Genomic DNA, 22048 nt, shown 5'->3' on the forward strand with positions numbered 1-22048 from the left:
CAGTGGGCCTCACACAATCCAAAAGTGTCCAGTGTCCAAAAGTGTGTGCAGAAATTCAAAATCTCCCCTGTCCTATAGACACCTTGTACCTTGTTTTACATTACTATATAGTTTGTTGGATTTTGTCTACATTTCTACCAAAAATGAGGAAGGCTGGTGGAAGAGGCCGTGGAATTGGGCGGGGGTTGGCAGCTGGTAATGATGGTGTTGGTGGTGGATCTGATGGTAGTGGCAAGAGCAAAATAGGACCGAATGCAGGAGGTGCTGACCCTGCGTCATCGTCTGGCTACATAAGGCCTCGAACGCTTAGTTTTCTAGGAGTTGGCAAACCGCTTTTAAAGCCAGAGCATCAGGAAAAAGTTTTGTCTTACATTGCTGACTCAGCCTCCAGCTCTATCGCCTCCTCTTCTTCAGTTGTAAAAAGTAAAAGCACTGAGTCGTCATTGGAGGCTCATGTTCATGAACCACACCTTTCCTTGTGTCCTTCACCCCAACCAAGATTGAAGGGTGACGCAGGCCATACTACTGATTACTCCATGGAGCTGTTTTCACATACCATGCCTGGATTATCAAGTGAAATGGTGAATTACCCAGGCCAAGATGAATCTGACATGGAGTGCACTGATGCACAGCCGCTGATGGATGATTCTGCTGGTACATTCACTCAGAGCACTACATTGTCCTCGCAGTGTACAGAGCCAGATTCTGACCCTGATGAGACTCAGGTGCCCCTTCCCGCACACTATACCACTATACACGGTGACACAGAGGAAGGTGCACATGACATAGAAGAGGAGGTGATGGATGACCCAGTTGTTGACCCAGATTGGCATCCATTGGGGGAAGAGGGTGCTGCTTCCAATAGCTCAGATGAGGAGCATCCACAGCAGACATCGACATCGCAACAGCTGTTATCTGGCAGGCCCGGAGCACTCCAAAGACAGGTTCCAAACATCAAAAGAGTTGCTGGACAGCTTGTCCAGAGGGTCAAAAGATCACAGCGTGCTAGGCCGCAAAATGTCTGCCAAAGTAGGAAGAGTGCAGTGTGGCACTTTTTTGAACAAAATCCTCATGATCAGGCCAAGGTTATCTGTAAGAAGTGCGCAAAGACCTTTAGCCGAGGGAAAAATCTGAAAAATTTGAATACCAGTTGCATGCTTAGACATTTAACCAGCATGCACTTGCAAGTGTGGACACAACACCAAACCTCAAGTGCCACATGTGCAACTGATCACAACGAAGGTAGTCAGCAACGCTACATTGTTTCCCCCACTGTAAGCCCACCGGTTAGCACAGCAGCAAATGTTGAGGTGTCGTTGCAAGACCACAGCAGTCAGGGAATCCCACTGTTATATCAACGAAAGACTGATTCTAGGCCATCAGAAAGAACACCAACTCCATCACCATCATCAACCCTCTCTCAGTCCGCCCTGTCCACCGCTCCTTCCACCATATGCAGCTCTCAAGTCCAGCTCACCCTCCCAGACACTATGAGTAGGTCAAGAAAGTACTCAGTCTCTCATCCGCGTACACTGGGTTTGAACGCCCACATTGCCAAACTAATCTCGTTTGAGATGATGCCCTTTCGGTTGGTGGAAAGCAGAGCTTTCCGCGAACTCATGGCCTATGCAGTACAACGCTATGACCTACCCAGTCGCCACTTCTCTCGCAAAGCCATCCCAGCCCTCCACCATCATGTGAAAGACCGCATTGTCCATGCACTCAAGCAGTCAGTGAGCGGAAAGGTGCACCTCACAACTGATGCATGGTCCAGTCGGCATGGCCAGGGCCGTTACGTGTCCATCACTGCGCACTGGGTTAATATGGTGGATGCAGGGTCCACAGGGGACAGCGGTGGTGGGACAGTGCTGCCTAGCCCACGGTATAGGAAACAGTTAGCTGTAGGCGTTCGACCCTCCTCCTCCACCTCCAGAAGCGAAAGCTCGTCCACAGAGCGCAGTCGTACGAGCACTCCATCTGCAGCTGCCACTGTTGCACACGATGTGTCCCCCTATCGAGCAGCTAGTGGAAAGCGTCAGCAGGCTGTGTTGCAGATGATGTGTTTGGGCGACAGACACACCGCCGAGGTGCTGGCCGAGTACTTGAAGCGACAAACTGAGTCATGGCTGGGCAGTGTACATCTTGAGGCAGGCAAGGTAGTTAGTGATAACGGCCGTAATTTTGTGGCAGCCATAGCCCTTTCAAAACTCAGCCACATACCTTGCTTGGCTCACACCTTGAACCTGGTGGTGCAGTGCTTCCTCAAAAATTATCCGGAGTTAACAGCCCTGCTCCAGAAGGTGCGAAGACTGTGCGCGCACATCCGCCGGTCGCCTGTACACTCCGTTCGTATGCAGAAGCTGCAGCGATTGCTCCACCTTCCCAACCACCGCCTCATTATCGACATTGCAACAAGGTGGAACTCCACCCTGCACATGGTGGAGCGGCTGTGCGAGCAGAGGCAGGCCATAATGCATTTGTGGGAGGATACACGGCCAGGCACTTTGAGAGCAGACATGGAGTTGACAGGTGTGCAGTGGTCGAAGCTGAAAGACCTTTGTAAAGTCCTTCAGTGTTTTGAGGAATGCACACGGCTGGTAAGCGCAGACGACGCCATCCTAAGCATGAGCATCCCACTTATGCGTCTGCTCATGCAAACTTTGACGCACCTTAAGGAGCAGGCGTCTGCAGCCAATGTTGATGAGGAGGAAGAGGAGGAGGGAATCCTTGATGACATTCAGCCATTGTCTGCTCAGGGACCTCTCCTGGACGAGGTGGAGGAAGAAGAGGAGGAGGATGATGGGGATGATTACTTAGGGGAGGAGGATGCATCTCGTGGGGCAAGTGAAAATGTTGGCGTTGCAAGGTCTGGTACAGGGTTTGTGCGTGACTGGAGGGATGTGGATTTGCCAGAAAGTGCTCCTCCACCCAGCACTCGCAGTGCATCATTGACACCGGGAACATTGGCCCACATGTCAGATTATGCCTTGCGGATCCTAAAAAGGGACCCCCGCATTGCCAAAATGATGAACGATGACGACTACTGGTTGGCCAGCATCCTGGATCCACGCTATAAAGGCAAATTACAAAACATCATGCCACAGGAGAACCTTGACCTAATATTGGCTAATAAACAAGCAACTCTGGTAAATCGGTTGCTTGAGGCATTCCCAGCACACAGCAGCAGTGATGGTTCTCACACGAGCCGTACGGGCCGGGGGCAGCTTGGCAGAGGTGTTCGTGGTGCACACAGCAGAATTGGCGTTGGAGACAGGGGTTTCATGACAATGTTGTGGACTGATTTTTCAAATACCGCTCACACAACTGGTAATACTGCATCGATGGAAAGTGACAGGAGACAGCAGTTGTCAACTATGGTTACAAACTACTTTTCCTCCCATATCGATGTTCTCCCACACAGGTCATTCCCCTTTGACTATTGGGCCGCTAAACTGGACACCTGGCCTGAATTGGCCCAATATGCCTTACAGGAGCTCGCTTGCCCAGCTGCAAGTGTGCTATCGGAATGGTCTTCAGTGCAGCTGGATCAATCCTGACAGAAAAAAGGACCCGTCTGTCAACCCAAAATGTGGATGGTCTAACCTTCATTAAAATGAACCACGCATGGGTTTCCAAGGATTTTGTCCCACCTTCCCCTGATGACACATAGGGTGACAGAAAAATGGCTTGCTTTGGTCCACCTCTTCCTGGTACTTCACCTATTTCGCCTTTTGCATCAGCTGAATGTCCAACATCAACATATGCCACTTTCTAAAACTCCCTAACTGTGCTGCCTCCCCCCCATGGCCGGGGTCACCACCTACCGCACGACACCGTGCGAGTGCCGTTGCCCTGGACAGGTGGGTAGGCCGACTCTTGGGCGCGGGCACTGGCACAGGGTCCCTCATAGTGCAATCAAGTGTCTCTGACGGTGGTGGTGCACACCCGCCGTCAGACACACCGCTGTACTATGAGGGGCCCAGTGCCAGTACCGACGCCCACGAGTGGGCCCCCCTTGCTTGGGCAGGGCCCCAGCATTTGCAATCTTTACCTCTCCCTGCTCCTCCGCTGTGTAATCTGGGCCGTCAAATCCATACTGTGCCTGACACCATCAGAGCCTGCCTCCTGAGACATTTATTTTGAATGTGTACGCTATCCATACATGTTATCCAGGGATACGGTACCCTTTCTAACCTTTGTGCAATCACGTGCAATCCATACTGGGCCTAACACCATCTGAGCCTGCCTCCTGAGACATATATTTTGAATGTGTACGCTATCCATACATGTTATCCGGGGATACGGTACCCTTTCTAACCTTTGTGCAATCACGTGCAATCCATACTGGGCCTAACACCGTCTGAGCCTGCCTCATGCTGTATAGACATATATTTTGAATGTGTACGCTATCCATACATGTTATCCAGGGATACGGTACCCTTTCTAACCTTTGTGCAATCACGTGCAATCCATACTGGGCCTAACACTGTCTGAGCCTGCCTCCTGAGACATATATTTTGAATGTGTACGCTATCCATACATGTTATCCGGGGATACGGTACCCTTTCTAACCTTTGTGCAATCACGTGCAATCCATACTGGGCCTAACACCGTCTGAGCCTGCCTCCTGAGACATATATTTTGAATGTGTACGCTATCCATACATGTTATCCGGGGATACGGTACCCTTTCTAACCTTTGTGCAATCACGTGCAATCCATACTGGGCCTAACACCGTCTGAGCCTGCCTCATGCTGTATAGACATATATTTTGAATGTGTACGCTATCCATACATGTTATCCGGGGATACGGTACCCTTTCTAACCTTTGTGCAATGACGTGCAATCCATACTGGGCCTAACACCGTCTGAGCCTGCCTCATGCTGTATAGACATATATTTTGAATGTGTACGCTATCCATACATGTTATCCAGGGATACGGTACCCTTTCTAACCTTTGTGCAATCACGTGCAATCCATACTGGGCCTAACACCGTCTGAGCCTGCCTCCTGAGACATATATTTTGAATGTGTACGCTATCCATACATGTTATCTGGGGATACAGTACCCTTTCTCACCTTTGTGCAATCACGTGTAATCCATACTGGGCGTGAGAACGGCTGGCGAGATGTTAAGCAAGCTACAGCACCTGTCCAGACAAGTACAGGGATTCCCTAGCGAGGAGACTTATTTGATTGTTTTCAATGTTGGGACAGCAATTTTTGGGGAGCACTATACTCTGGAGAATGATAGATGGGGCCCACCATACACTGGAACATTCCAAAGGTGGACATCAGACACTGGAGCAGCATTTACAGGGCCCATTATACACTAGAGCATTAGAAATGGGGCCCATTATGTTTGGAGCATTATTTGGGCCCATAAGACAGTGGAGCTTCATCCATGGGGACCAACATATACTGTAGCATTATGTGGAGCTCATCATATACTGTTTCAAACATTATATGGGACCAATGATTCTGTATGGAGAAATAGATGGGCCTCGTCATGAGATGTAAAAAGTGAGGTATTTTTCATTGTACTATACCGCTATTTCTCTGCCGTATCGGAGCATGATGAGTTGTGGTATGTGTTAAAGGGGCGCTCTTTCGCCCAGGGCACATGAAAACCTGCAGCCAGCCCTCCCCCCCCCACAACTTTAGCCAAATAACCCCCATTTTTCAGTGTGTAACTTGTATTATGAAGTTAATTAAGGTTGACAAGCTTAAGAAAGAAGAATTGATGCTTTTGGCATTCAAATGGGCACTGTAGGTGTGTTTCCTGTCCTCCTCTCACTGACGACTTTTATTCCCCATTGACTTACATTGGGTTTCGTGTTTCGGGACGACCCCGACTTTTCCCTATAATCGAACGATCTTGCTCGACCCGACTTTTGGAAAAGTCGGGTTTCACGAAACGAAACGCGACCCTAAAAAATCAAAAGTCGCTCAACTCTAGTTTCCAGTTTAGCCTCTGGCTTGATTTTTTGAGAGTTTCTATTTAACAAAGGTTTGTCTTACTCTGCCCTAGCTAAGTCTATTGCAGGAGTTTCATTTTTCTTGAAGCTTCTGGGTAACCCTCCCCTAACTAATTTTTTCCAATAAAGCAGTTTTTAAAGGGCTTTAAGAGGTCTAACTTTAAGCCCGATTTGCAATGCCCTATTTCTTTTTCTTTGCTAAAAGACTTGTATATCCCTCACTTATATATGCTCAAACTCTGCTGAGGTCTTACTATTTTATGCAGCATTTTTGCTATGTTTTTTGGAGCTCTTCCTATTGGCGAGCTGATGTCTACCAAAAAATCTGATCCATCAGGTATTTTGATATACGATGTAAAGTTGCATGGGGCTAAAATGTTCTAATTCATTAGAAAATGGAAAATGGAACAGATTGGTAGGGGCACTAGGTTGCGAATCGATGCTTTTCCTGATCAGGCTATTTGCCCAGTTTTTAATTGGCTGCTTAGAAGACCTAAAATTATTGATCCCTTATTTATACACATGAACGGCTCTCCTGCTACGATTTACCAATTCAACTTCATTTTAAAAGGGTGTTTGCGGTTTTTACGTAAAGATCATTTAAACATTACTTCTCACTCTTTTAGAATCGGCGCTGCTACGGAAGCAGCAAGATCTGTCCTTGGTGATTCTAGAATCAAACAATTAGGGACGTGGGAATCTGGTAGATTCAAAATTTATGTTCATTATGACTTATATGATTATTAATTTATTTCCTTCCAGGTCCTTTGGTAGTGTGGATCATCGGCCGTTCATTTGTGTATTGGGCTCAGAAGAGGGCTGGCAAACGTTACTACTCTGAGAACTTATCTTTCTCCAGCTCCTCAGTTCAAGTGTTATGGCATAGTGTGCGAGGGCTTAAATGATTTACTTAAAGAAGTCAAGAAATGTATTTTTTATTTGTTTACGTCACCAGATTTGATTATAATCCATTTAGCAGGGAATGACATCGGAAAAATTAAGACACTTGATCTACTTGCTTCTATGAGAGCCGACATTGTTTGCTTGAAACAATCTTTTCCGCATACTGGCCTTGTTTTTTCCGAGATCATTCCTAGACTAATTTGGAATAAAAATAATCTTCTTTTTATGGATAAAATTAGAAAGAGAATTAACAAAGGTATGCAAAGATTTTTGCCTATGATTAATGGCTTTTCTTTTAGGCACGAGGATCTGGAAGGTTTTGTCCCAAGTTTATTCAGACAGGACATGGTCCATTTATCCAACATTGGCACTGATATTTTTAATCTGAATCTACAAACAATGGTAGTAAAATGGCTGTTTTCTTTTGGGGGGGGGCAAACCTCAATGACCGTGGCGGTTGGGAAAATCGCCCATTTTTATCGGAGGATTTAGTGTTTCACTAAAGCTTATAATGCCCAGGCTTGAGAAAAAAAAAATATTTTTTTTCCACAAAACTGATCTTTTAGTCCCCAATTCTTATTTTCCCAAGGGTAACAGGAGAAATTGGACCCCAAAAGTTGTTCTCCAATTTGTCCTGATTACTCTGGTACCCCATATGTGGGGAAAAAACTGTTGGGCACATGTCGGGGCTCAAAAGGGAGTAGTGACATTTTCGAATCAGACTTTGGTGGATTGGTCTGCGGGCATCATGTTCCGTTTGCAGAGTCCCTGATGTACCTGTTACGTCATCTCTGCATACTCACCTGGCCACCGCTCCCACGCCGCAGCCTCTGCCGCCCGACATCCACGGAGGTTGCCTCTGGCAGGTGCGCAGCCGGCATTGTCCCTGCATGCAATGCGCATGTGCCATAGGCCGCGGCCGCACTTCCCTCCTGTTTCTTGTGCTCCGGCTATGCCCTGACCCGGAAGCACCTCCCTGGCCAATGGCAGACCAGACAGGAGCATATCAGGCCGCTTCCCCCTGAGGGAGGTGCCTGATTGTTGTGTTTCCTAGCACACTGGGCCTCGCTTCATCGTGTGCTCTCTGCTCCTGCAGTTCCGTTCTTGTCTGCTCCCTGCAGCAGCCTCTCAGTACTGCTATCTGTGTTCCTTGCTGTCTTCCGCAGTCCTGCCTCTGGTGTTCCTGTTCCATCCTACGCCAGTCCTGCTGTCCTACTCCAGTCCTGCCTCCGGAGTTCCTGTTCCATCCTACTCCAGTCCTGCCTCCAGTGTTCCTGCTCCATCCTGCTCCAGTCCTGCCATCCTACTCCAGTCCTGCCTCCAGTGTTCCTGTTCCATCCTGCTCCAGTCCTGCCGTCCTACTCCAGTCCTGCCTCCAGTGTTCCTGTTCCATCCTGCTCCAGTCCTGCCGTCCTACTCCAGTCCTGCCTCCAGTGTTCCTGTTCCATCCTGCTCCAGTCCTACTCCAGTCCTGCCTCCGGTGTCCCAGTTCCATCCAGCTTCAGACCTTCCGTTCTCCTCTAATCCTTTCTCCTGTGTTCCTACTCCTGTCATCCCTTCTCGTCCCAGTCTACTGTCTCACTCCATTCCTGCCTCCTGGTTCCAGCTCTGTTCTGTCATCTATACTTCAGTCCCACAGTCCTACTCCGGTCCATCCTGAGCCGCCCCTCTCGGTACCGGCTACCGTGGTACTCGAACCCCGGGGCCTGCTCCTAACCATCCCTGTATAGGGGTCGGTTCCACCTGGCAGCTCGCCCGGGGCCCCTCGGTGCCACAGTCCAGAGGGTCCACGCCTGGGGTTTCCGGCTCCAGAATACCCATGCTAACAGTACCTAAACAGTAAAAAACAACATAAGTGACATCATTTTGGATACTAGACCCCAAAGAAACTTATCTAGATGTGCCGCCTTTAGAACTAATCTGTTTCCTGTAAAGTAAATTAGTAGTGCATGGAGGCATGGTACAATTTGAAGCAATTCTTCATACACAGGCCAGGTTTTCCGGGGCAGGTGTCGCATTGATAAATGGTGTCCTTGCGTATTTCCCTTTTGTAACACACTCGGCACTTTTTTGCGGGTTACTTTTTCTTCCAGTTGGTGGGACCACTCCCGGAAGATGCTGACCTGGTACGTTACGAGCACCTTCAGTTCAAGAAGTACTGGGGCCCACTCCTTCAAGCTTGCCAAATATCAGGGCCTCAACCACCACCTCCTGGAACTGAAGGTACGACATATCAGTGTGGCGTGCACATCGCAACAGCAAGAAAGCATTGAGCATTGCCATTTGTACGATGTGCACGGCCAGCTTTTTGTACCACAACCTGGCCTTTCTCAGAGCATTGCAACACCGAATAACACAAGAGTATATTCCAAAATAATTTATTTAAACAAAATTTTAAAATCCAAAAAATACTGAATAAAGATGCAGAGTACACTTGCACAACAAGTGGAACACACTGATTGATCAGTATATCAAATGAAATGACTGTTAGGTATAACCACTGCATGTTTAAGACCTAGTTTTAAATAATATATAGTTCCTGGTCAAAACAGATCAAAGTCTGTACTATATATAATGCAGCAGATGGCACAAAGCCATTCATAAACTCCCGACCAAAATAATTAAATGCAAAATATCAATACTTACAATGACAATCAAAGTGTTCCACCTCGCCCCAAAGCACGTTTTGTTGTCTACTTCATCAGGAGTGCATTGGGGGAGAGGTGGAACGCTTTGACTGTCATTGTAAGTATTGCTATTTTGCATTAAATTATTTTGATTGGGAGTTTATGAATGGCTTTGTGCCATCTGCTGCATTATATACAGTACAGACTTTGTTCTGTTTTGACCAGGAACTACCGTATATACTCGAGTATAAACCAACCGAGTATAAGCCGACCCCCCTAATTTTGCCACAAAAAACTGGGAAAACCTATTGACTCGAGTATAAGCCTAGGGTGGAAAATGCAGCAGCTACTGGTAAATTTCAAAAATAAAAATAGATACAAATAAAAGTAAAATTAATTGAGACATCAGTAGGATAAATGTTTTTGAATAGCCATATTACATAGTAACATAGTTATTAAGGTTGAAGGGAGACTTTACGTCCATCTAGTTCAACCCATATCCTATCCTAACCTGCCCTAACATGTTGATCCAGAGGAAGGCAAAAAAAACCCATGTGGCAAACAGTAAGCTTCACATTGGGGAAAAAAATTCCTTCCCGACTCCACATACGGCAATCAGACTAGCTCCCTGGATCAACTCAATATTAAGGAAACTAGTGTATATACCCTGTAATATTATACTTTTCAAGGAAGGCATCCAGTCCCTTCTTAAATTTTAGTAGGGAATCACTCATTACAACATCATATGGCAGAGAGTTCCACAATCTCACTGCTCTTACAGTAAAGAATCCGCGTCTGTGAGTATGCTTAAATCTTCTTTCCTCCAGACGTAGAGGATGCCCCCTTGTCCCCGTCACAGGTCTAAGAGTAAAAAGATCATTGGAAAGGTCTTTGTACTGTCCCTGCATATATTTATACATTGTAATAAGATCACCGCTAGGCCTTCGATTCTCCAAACTAAATAACCCCAAGTGTAATAACCTGTCTTGGTATTGCAGACCCCCCAGTTCCCTAATAACCTTGGTTGCTCTTCTCTGCACCTGCTCCAGTTCAGCTATGTCTTTCTTATACACCGGAGACCAGAACTGTACGCAGTATTCTAAGTGTGGTCGCACTAGTGACTTATATAGAAGTAAAATTATTTTCTCCTCATGAGCATCTATGCCTCTTTTAACGCATCCCATTATTTTATTTGCCTTTGCAGCAGCTGCCTGACACTGGCCACTAAATGTGAGTTTTTCGTCCACCCATACACCCAGGTCTTTTTCAGTGACCGTTTTGCCCAGCGTTTTACAATTAAGCACATAATTATACATCTTGCTTGTTCTACCCAAGTGCATGACCTTACATTTATCCTCATTAAAGCTCATTTGCCATTTATCAGCCCAAGCTTCTACTTTACATAAATCCTCCTGTAATATAAAATTGTCCTCCTCTGCATTGATGACCCTGCAGAGTTTAGTGTCATCTGCAAATATTGAAATTCTACTCTCTATGCCCCCTACAAGGTCATTAATAAATATCTTAAAAAGAAGCGGGCCCAAAACTGACCCCTGTGGTACCCCACTGCTAACCGTGACCCAGTCCGAGTGTGCTCCAATAATAACCACCCTTTGTTTCCTATCCCTGAGCCAGCTCTTAACCCACCTACACATATTTTCCCCTATCCCCATTGTTCTCATTTTATGTATCAACCTTTTGTGTGGCACCGTATAAAAAGCTTTTGAAAAGTCCATGTACACCACGTCCACTGCATTCCCTTGGTCCAGTCCGGAACTTACCTCTTCATCAAAGCTTATCAGATTAGTCTGACAGGATCGGTCCCTTGTAAACCCATGTTGATATTGGGTCATGAGGTTATTCTTCTCTAGATACTCCAGTATAGTATCTCTTAGAAAACCCTCCAGGATTTTACCCACAGTTGAGGTTAAACTTACTGGCCTATAATTTCCAAGTTCAGTTTTTTGTCCCCTTTTTGAATATTGGCACCACATTTGCTATACACCAGTCCTGTGGTACAGACCCTGTCATTATGGAATCTTTAAAGATTAAAAATAATGGTCTATCTATGACTGTGCTTAATTCCTGCAGTACTCGGGGGTGCATCCCATCCGGATTTGACAATTTTAGTGATTTTTAGACGCCGCCGTACTTCCTGCTGGGTTAAGCAGGTGACATTTAATGGAGAATTTGTATCCCTGATCATGTTATCCGTCATGGGATTTTCTTGTGTAAATACTGTTGAAAAAGTCATTTGGCTTATTGGCTCATCCTCATCCACCATTTCACCCAGACTATTTTTAAGGGGGCCAACACTATCATTTTTTAACTTCTTACTATTTATGTAGTTAAAGAATATTTTGGGATTATTTTTACTTTCTCTTGCAATGAGTCTCTCTGTCTCAATCTTTGCTGTCTTGATTTGCTTTTTACAGAATTTATTTAATCTTCTGTATTTAGTTAATGCCTCATCACTACCTACTTACTTTAATTCTCTAAATGCTTTCCTTTTGTCACTTATTGCTCCCCTTACAGCTCTATTTAGCCATAGTGGTTTCCTCCTATTTCTCGCATGTTTATTCCCATACTGTATATATTGTGCACAGGTCCTATTCAGGATGCTAATAAACGTCTCCCATTTTCTTTGTGTATTTTTATGTCTCAGGATATCATCCCAGTTAATTGCACCAAGATCATCTCTCATCGGTTGGAAATTTGCTTTCCTGAAGTTTAGTGTCCTTGTAACCCCTCTACTACACATCTTATTAAAGGATACATGAAAACGTATTAATTTGTGATCACGATTACCCAAGTGACCCCCAACCCTTTTATTTGATATGTGGTCTGGCCTGTTGGTTAATATTAGGTCTAGCAGTGCCCCCCCTCTTGTTGGGTCCTGAACCAGTTGTGAAAGGTAATTGTCTCTCATAGTTGTCAAAAACCTATTACCTTTGCTGGAACTGCAGATTTCGGTTCCCCAATGTATTTCAGGGTAGTTGAAGTCCCCCATAATAATGACTTCTCCTTGAGTCGCTGCTTCATCTATTTGCTTTATGAGGATATTCTCTGTTGCTTCCATTATTTTTGGAGACTTATAACAAACCCCTATTAGTAATTTATTATTTTTCCCCCCTCCCCTTATCTCTATCCACAGGGACTCTACATTTTCATTAGATTCATATATATTATCACGAAGGATGGGTTTTAAGGATGATTTTACATATAAACACACGCCTCCCCCCGCATTTATTTGTACGGTCATTTCTGAACAGACTATATCCCTGTAAATTAACCGCCCAGTCGTGGCTCTCGTCCAGCCATTTCTCAGATATCCCCACCATGTCATAATTATGTTCCAACAACATTAACTCCAATTCCTCCATTTTGCTGGTGAGGCTTCTGGCATTATTAAACATGCACTTTATGTATCTCTCTGTACCTCTATTCTTTCTTAAATTATTAACTGTTCTAACCCCACCCCCCATGCCACCCCCACTTTCATTATTTGTGCCCAGGTCTCTATCTGCACTATCTTCCCCTCCTATAAAAGGAATACCCTCCCCCCGTCCCTAGTTTAAACACTCCTCCAACCTTCTAGCCATTTTCTCCCCCCACACAGCTGCACCCTCCCCATTGAGGTGCAGCCCGTCCCTAGCGTAGAACCTGTAGCCAACTGAGAAGTCGGCCCAGTTCTGCAGGAACCCAAACCCCTCCTTCCTACACCAATTCCTGAGCCACTTATTAACCTCCCTAATCTCCCGTTGCCTCTCTGGCGAGGCACGTGGTACAGGAAGTATTTCAGAAAATACCACCTTGGAGGTCCTTGCTTTAAGCTTACAGCCTAATTCCCTGAAGTCATCTTTAAGGACCTTCCACCTACCTCTAACTTTGTCATTTGTGCCAATGTGCACCATGACCGCTGGATCATCACCAGCCCCTCCCAGTAATCTGTCAACCCGATCAGCGATGTGTCAGACTCGAGCGCCAGGTAGGCAGCACACCGTTCGACGATCCCTGTCTTTGTGACAGATTGCCCTATCTGTTCCCCTAATAATTGAGTCTCCCACTACCAGAACCTGTCTGGCCTGCCCTACTCTCCTATTTCCCCCCTTACTGGAGCAGACACTCCTCTGACTTTCAGAGGACATGCCTTGCTGCAGCAGTGCTACTCCTGCACTAACACTCCCTTCATCTGCCAACTTAGCAAACTTATTGGGGTGTGCCAGATCAGGACTAGCCTCCCTGGTGCTCTTCCTTCTACCCCGCCTTCTGTCACCCAGCTAGCTGCTTTATTGTCCTGCAGCTCCAACCTAGCATCCCCCTCCTCATCTATCCCATTGAGCGTCTGCTCAGTGAGCAGAAGACTCCTTTCCATATTGTCTATGGATCTCAGTGTTGCCAGCTGCACATTTAGATCCAGTATCTGGGCTTCCAAATGCACAACGTGCTCACATCTCGCACAGCAGTATGCACCCTCAACCGGCTGTTCAAGGATTTCATACATGCAGCAAGACGTGCACTGGATGGCATTGGCAATAGTGGAGCACATCCTAATGGGGATTGCACCAGACAATAAGATAAGCAAAAATAAATAAAAAGTATTAATAAAATATAACAGCAATTCAGTAATACCTCCCTTGGAAACTCCCTGAATCCAAAGTCACTGAATCTCAAGTCACACACTTACCACAGTTCGCACTTACGCTCAGGTCACACTCAGTTCACACTCACTCAGGCAGAAGATATAAAAGATTTTTTTTCCCTTTTACCAGTACACCACCCTGCTGCTCAATGCACTTCCAAAAGGGAATCAGAGCCCCATATAATGCTCCATACAGTTCATGATGGACCCCATAAGTTGCTCCATACAAAATACACCCCATATAATGCTGCACAAAGGTTAATAATGGCCCCATAAGATGCTCAATAGAATAATATGCCCCATATGCTGCTCCATAAAAGTTATGGCCCCATAAGACGCTCCATACATTATGCCCCCATATTCTGCTCCATGGATTATGCCCCCATATGCTGCTCCATATATTATGCCCCCATATGTTGTCCCAGTATGCTGCTCCACATATGCTGCTCCATATATCATGCCCCCATATGCTACTCCATATATCATGCCCCCATATGCTGCCCCCATAAGATGTTCCCTGCATTATGCCCCCATATGCTGCCGCTGCTGCTGCAAATAAAAATAAAAAAAGACATACTCACCTCTCCGTCGCTGGGTGCCAAGTGCCGGTGTCGCTGCTGCCTCAGGACCCGGCACCTGAGACATTCACCTGTCCTGCGTCCATCGCTGCTCGTCGACCGCCGCTGTCTGCCACGTCATCTGTCAGTGACGTTCAGGCAGCAGAGGGAAGGGCACGCACTAACCATGTCACCGCCCCCCCTGCTGTCTGAATGTCACAGACAAGAGGACACATCAGACAGCAGCAAGCACCGATGGACCGGGGACAGGTGAATATAGCCTATACTTATCCCGTCCTGGCTCGGTCTCTGCAGTCCCGTTCTCCCACTGTCTTCCTTCCTGCCTTCAGCGGTCACGTGGTACTGCTCATTAAACTCATAAATATGCGCATATTCATGAGTTTAATGAGCGGTACCATGTGACCGCTGAAGGCAGGAAGGAAGACAGTGGAGAAGCGGGGGGCTGCAGAGACCGAGCCAGGACAGGGTAAGTATGATCTGTGACACCCCCGCTCCCTCTCCCCCTTCGACCCCCAGGTATATGACTTGAATATAAGCCGAGAGGGGGACTTTCAGCACAAAAAAATGGGCTGAAAATTTCGGCTTATATTCGAGTATATACGGTATATTAAATTTTATATATGATTTAAAACTTTATTCAGTATTTTTTGGATTTTAAAATTTTGTTTAATAAAATTATTTTGGAATATACTCTTGTGTTCTTTGGTGTTGCTATATTGGTTGAGTTTTTCCAGTACAATTATGGTTCTGGCATTTGTGTAACTTTCTCAGATCATTGCACGGTTGGAGGAGTTGATCTGAGAAATCAACGCCCATCATGTTTTTGTTGTACCCCACTGCACAGGTCGGTTTGCTGACCTGTCTAGAGGTACCCCGTACAGTGCTGAGGGCGCTACCATCACCGTGTATGGTGGTCAAGAGAAAGACATCCCTCCTGTCCTTGTACTTGACCACCAGCAGGTGGTCGCAGGCCCGGATTGGCAATATAACCAACCGGGCATTTTCCCGCTGGGCCGCTGTCACGTGGGCCGTGGGCGGCAGCGCCCGATCATCTGGCCGCTTGCCAGCTGCTGTGGCCACTGTTGCTCCTGCCGCCGGCCCTCACGGCGGTGATAGTTTCAAGTTCCTCCCGCACTGCAGGGAGATAAGCCACCACGCACCCCATCCTCGCCTTAGCATGAGACCCCCCGCCCCCGCAGCCACTCACAGTGTCGCACTCGCTTGCCTGCTTGCTCTGTTCGCAGGACCTGTGATGAGGTCACAGGAGGGGAGGAGTCAGGGGGTCACATGATCAGGAGCCTTTGTCCAGACCCCCGATCATGTCACCCCTGACTCCGCCCCTCCTGTGACCTCATCACAGGTCCTGTGCGCTCAGCCTTGCCTCTACCGTCTGCAAGACTGCTTTTCTGTTGTCATGGTGCTGGTTGAGGTATGTGTGGGGTCAGGATTTACAGTGTGGATGTTGCAGAGCTGTGTGTGTATGAGGTGTACGGAGCGGAGCCATGTGTGTACGAGGTGTACGGAGCGGAGCCGTGTGTACGAGGTGTACGGAGCGGAGCCGTGTGTACGAGGTGTACGGAGAGGAGCCATGTGTATGAGGTGTACGGAGAGGAGCCGCGCGTGTACGAGGTGTACAGAGCGGAGCCGTGGGTGTACGAGGTGTACGGAGAGGAGCCGTGTGTACGAGGTGTACGGCGCGGAGCCGCGCGTGTATGGAGTGGAGCCATATGTGTACAGGATGTACGGAGCGGAGCAGTGTGTACGAGGTGTACGGAGCGGAGCCGTGTGTACGAGGTGTACGGAGAGGAGCCGTGTGTACGAGGTGTACGGAGAGGAGCCGTGTGTACGAGGTGTACGGAGAGGAGCCGTGTGTACGAGGTGTACGGAGAGGAGCCGTGTGTACGAGGTGTACAGAGAGGAGCCGCGTGTACGAGGTGTACGGAGAGGAGCCGCGCGTGTACGAGGTGTACGGAGCGGAGCAGTGTGTACGAGGTGTACGGAGCGGAGCCGCGTGTACGAGGTGTACGAACGGAGCCGCGTGTGCGAGGTGTACGGAGCGGAGCCGTGTGTGTACGAGGTGTGCGGAGCCGTGTGTACGAGGTGTACGGAGAGGAGCCGTGTGTGTACGGAGCGGAGCCGTGTGTGTACGGAGCGGAGCCGTGTGTGTACGAGGTGTACGGAGCGGAGCCGCGCATGTATGGGGTGGAGCCATATGTGTACAGGATGTACGGAGCGGAGCCGTGTGTATGAGGTGTACGGAGCGGAGCCGTGTGTACGAGGTGTACGGAGAGGAGCCGTGTGTACGAGGTGTACAGAGAGGAGCCACGCGTGTACGAGGTGTACAGAGAGGAGCCACGCGTGTATGGAGTGGAGCCATATGTGTACAGGATGTACGGAGCGGAGCCAAGTGTGTACAAAGCATACAAAGCGGGCTTTTCCCACGGACACAGGAGTACACGGCGGAGCCCCGAGGAGCATTTTAAAACACACACATGTTGTTCCACCTGAAGTGATGTGCTGGAAGCTGACCGGAAATGAGATAATTTCTTGAGGAGATTGTGACGGAACCAGGAATGCTTCAGATCCATCACCGTGTCCTCCTCCGACAGCGCAGACAGCAGGATCGCCTTGGAATCGGGGATGCCGGCCATGTGAGCGGATCATGATAGGTCCTGCACCGGGAGGCTCAGGTGGGCACTACAATGGGAGCCGGGCTGCTATAGTATCTTTGTAGAATCTTTCTTTATTTCTTTCTCTCTTTTTCTTTCTTTCTCTGTTCTTTCATTCTCTGTTCTGTCTTTCCCTCATTTTCTTTCTCTCTCTGTTCTCTCTCTCTGTTCTTCCTTTCTCTCTCTAATCTTTCTTTTTTCTCTCTCTGTTCTTTCTTCCCCTCTTTCTTTCTTTTTCTTTCCTCTCTTTCTCTCTGTTCTTTCTTTCTTTTCTTTACTTCTTTCTTTCTCTCTCTGTTCTTTCTCTGTCTCTCTCTGTTCTTTCTTTCTTTCCCCTCTTTCTTTCTCTCTCTGTTCTTTCTCTGTCTCTCACTGTTCTTTCTTTGTCTCTCACTGTTCTTTCTTTCCCCTTTCTTTCTCGCTCTCTCTGTTTTCTTTTTTCTCTCTCTCTCTGTTTTCTCTCTTCCTTAGTGCCAGTCAGTGTGATCAGCAGTGCTAAATGGGTGTGATTAGGTGTGGACATGGGTGTGACTAGTTGTGAAATGGGTGTGGCTGGGCGTGGCCAAAATTTGCAGCGGCACGCTGCGCGCGCCGCAGTCTTTGTCCATCTTTCCCTTCTTCAAAAGTTGGGAGGTATGATAGGGGCAGCTATGACCAGGGGGTCTGGTTGCCCAATAGAGAGCAGTTCTGCCAGGAATTCTGTAATCATGCATACAAAAGGGGACAGAGCATTGGGAGGAGTACTGTACCTAAAAGCAATAAATAGGACTGAGCTGAAATACTGGGCACAGCTGTGACTACATGTTACATAGTCATGTTAATCTCCTCTCACTTCTTGTAAACTACAAGTGTACAAAGATATTACTGTATATAGTCACCATGTGACTAGTGGGCCTGTGTAACTTCAAATGCCAGGGCTGAATTTTAGTCCCAGTCCGGCCCTGGGTGGTCGCTACATTGGGCTCTGCTCTCACCTTTTCTGAGCAACTGCCCAAAGTAGCGCCTTTGGGAGGCCTCTCTGAATTTTGTGGACAGTACAGCAGGCTGCGGTACCTCGCGCAGAGAGGGATTTGTAGAGTGGGACGCTTGTACAAAAGTTATCAGTGTAGAGGTGATAACTAGTGCTGGTTGAGCACTTTAATGCTCGGGTGCTCGTTGTTTGGGTCGAGCAAATTGGAATACTCGGGTACTCGGACAGAACGAGCCCAATATAAGTCTATGGGGGACCAGAGCATTTTTACCGCGATCCCCCCGGGGGTGGTCTAAAAATATCTGAAAATGATGAAAACACTGCTCAAATGACACGGGGATATTATGGGGACCTCTCCTGTAAGCATTCCTGACTCCTAGTTCACAGCTTTAAACAATTTTTTCAGAGTTTCGTGCCATTTTTACCGGTGCACCAAAAAACTACCAAAACGAAACCAAAATGGATTTTGCTGGGAAATATGTTAAAGAACATCCTTTCCAGGTTAATCACTTGCATATAAGGCAAAATAATTAACCCCAGACCAAACTGTTCCTCCCCCCACTTGGGCTATCTTCAGACGCAGCGTTTTTGAAGCGTTTTTCAACCAATACTAATGCATTCACTGGAAAATGTCATTGTAACATTTAACAACCCTAGCTGGCCATGTGTTGTGTGACACATAAGGAGACACATCTTCTTTCATTTCTGAAGGAGGGACTGTTAGAGATATACACTAGGTCCTAAGAGGATGGTCCAGAAATAGTAAAATTGGAAAATATAAGAATAAATGGGAATAATATACGTACATCTCATTTTTATGACAGTTCCCCCTGGGGGAGTAACATTTGTTTGGGTTTCAAATTAATAACGAGAATCATAAAAACACCCTTGCCAAAAATTGAGGGACTTTTGCATCACGGAATGCATTCACTCTGGTGTTCTATTGGTTGTGGATGATGATGAGGATAAGGTGGAGGATAACACCAAACAGACCAAATCAGGAAGCGGATACCTATGTGTGGTTGTGAAGAGGTGCATGAGCATACACCTCCACAAAAAAGACAATGTATTTGAGGTTATGTTTCGCTGTTTTCATTCGGTGATATACAGAAGTCTTGCCCAATCCAGCCCTTGTTCATTTTTATAAGAGTCAGCCTTGTCAGCATTGTCAGTTGACAGGCGGATTCGCTTATGTGTTATAATTCCACCAGCGGCTCTAAAAACCCGCTCTGACAGAATACTAGCAGCAGGGCAAGCGAGGACCTCAAAGGCGCAAAGAGCCAGTTCATGCCATGTGTCCAGCTTGGATACCCAATAATTAAAAGGCAGAGGAATCCCAGAGGACGTTTTTACGATCTGCAAGGTACTCCTTCACCATCTTCCGAAACACTGCACTTCTTGTGACACCACCCCTTGCCTCGGTGGCGGCACGATGGGAGAAAACGGTCCCAGAACTTTGCCACTGTTCCCCTGCCTGAGCTGGATTGTACTTCTGTCTCTCTCGCTTGGACTCCTTGGCTGTACACCAAACTCTGAAGTCTGCTGCCTGCGTTCTCACATGGGAACTTTTTCAGTAATTCCACTACAAGGGCCCTCTGTTACATCAACATTTTTGTACACCTCTCTGCCTCTGGAAGAAGAGATTGAAAGTTTTCTTTGTAGCGTGGGTTTAGAAGTGTCACCAACCAGTAATGAGTGTCCCCGAAAATTTTTATAATGCGAGGGTCACGGGAAAAATAGTGCAACATAAAGTCAGCCATAAGCCAACAACAAAGTGAAAATAACAAAATTCACTAGATAATAAGACGTATATGGATATTCATGATAAATACATTAACCTACTCAAAAATGAATACACCAAAAAGAGTCCAGAAATATGAGACTCAAATAAATTTATTGAATAATTACAAGTATAAACAGAACCAAAACAACATAATAAAATACATAGTGTATAATCACAAAAAATACATATATACTAAACACAGTGACCACAAAAGATACATAATCATACAGAAAATGATAAGGGTAGTAATACCAATAAAGTGCATTATGTAAGCTGAAAAACCAACTACTGTAAAAAGTGCATATTAATAATATAAACCCAAATCAAATATACCTGTAATAAGTGGCTCAATGTATCAAAGCTCCCTCCAACGTACGTTTCGCCCACTGTGGCTTTTTCAAGGAGTGTAGTGCAAAAGAATTAGGGGAAGTATTTATGTGTAACCCCAGCCAATGGAAACAATAGTTCCTAGGTTTAATACCAATAAACCAGAACCAATGTAAGAATTAAAAAATTACCACAAGTGAAAAAAGAGATAATAAAAATAAATAACCCATTAAATAAATAAGTGAAAAAATAAGTGAAAAAGAATGATTATATATCTTCCAAAGGAGATAGTGCGTCACCGCTACCGACCCAAAAACCGGAAGCACATGATAGATGTAAACAAAGTGGAGGAGACTGTCCATGTGATTGCATGCGTTCCAGTCTGGAGCGCACGCTATCGCCGCCATCATAAAGAAAACAGGAAGGAGTGCCTATTACTACCAATAACTACAAAGCAGGAAATGATGCGGTCGAAGGTGGGCACTCAGCAGAGGGTAACGCGTCATACAATTCTCCTCCCCTATATACGAACACATGTTGAATGTAAACAAAGTGAAGGAGATTGTCCACGTGATCGCAGGCGTTCCAGTCTATAGCACACGCTATCGCCGCCATCATCAAAAGGAGCCCCAATCACTACCAATAACCACGAAACAAGAGATGACGCGATCATAGGCGGGCACCTAGCAGAGAGTGACGTGCCATACAATCCTCCTCCTTTATACTCGGACATAGTACGTCACTGCTCTGCACGCATCAATAGTATATATACAAAGCAGTACCCCGGCAGCATTCTAATAACATGGCAATAAGTATATATAAATGTATATATTAACAATAGACTCCTCAACATTAATACATAAGACATCAATAAACATAGAAAGAATAAAAGTAGAAAATGTCATATAAAATCAATAATAACAAATTCGAACACTGCAAGCACTTTAAGAGAATACCAATAATAAATAAATACACATAAATATAAATATCAAAAGAGTATACAAAAATGCAAAACATATATATATATATATATATATATATATATAAATCATGAATATACACACATATATACATATGTATATATAAAAAAAGTGAAAAAGAGGGGGAAGTGAAGTGCAACACACGTGCGATCGAGTGAAAGTGCAAACATATATATATGTATGTATAAACACTCAGATATCATACAGATTAATAACCAATAAATACATTACAATACAATATATAAAGTGCTATGCAGCATAAATATACAATGGATAAAGAAGTTTCCAAGGCCAGGACCTAAACTAAAAACAAAAAAAGAAAAAAAGAGTTAAAATCATAAAAAAGCGTTAAAAGATAGTTGCTCATTGAGACCCCTAGGGGCAACAGTATCAAGTCTGAAAATCCATTTGGATTCTATCTGTGCAAGACATTTTTTAACCCCTTTCTGCCATCCGACGTACTATCCCGTCCATGGAACCTGGGCCCCTATGCCCATGGACGGGATAGTACGTCGGCGCGATCAGCGGCGCCCACGTGGTGAGCGCCGCTGATCGCGGCCGGGTGTCAGCTGATTATCACAGCTGACACC

The 22048-nt window shown here is 46.1% G+C and overlaps 1 long non-coding RNA gene across 2 annotated transcripts in view; it reads right to left on the reverse strand.

Moving 5' to 3' along the window:
- Positions 1 to 20243: 20243 nt before the first annotated feature.
- LOC141088281 (uncharacterized) overlaps positions 20244 to 22048 on the reverse strand; it is an 87273-nt gene continuing 85468 nt past the window's right edge. For both annotated transcript variants that reach the window (XR_012231891.1, XR_012231890.1), the window contains exon 5: positions 20244 to 21761. This is a non-coding gene — a long non-coding RNA (uncharacterized lncRNA). The remainder of the gene's footprint in view (positions 21762 to 22048) is intronic.

This window comes from Dendrobates tinctorius, unplaced genomic scaffold (assembly GCF_039654945.1).
Source record: "Dendrobates tinctorius isolate UK_male_01 unplaced genomic scaffold, ASM3965494v1 ptg000038l, whole genome shotgun sequence".
NCBI lineage: Eukaryota > Metazoa > Chordata > Amphibia > Anura > Dendrobatidae > Dendrobates > Dendrobates tinctorius.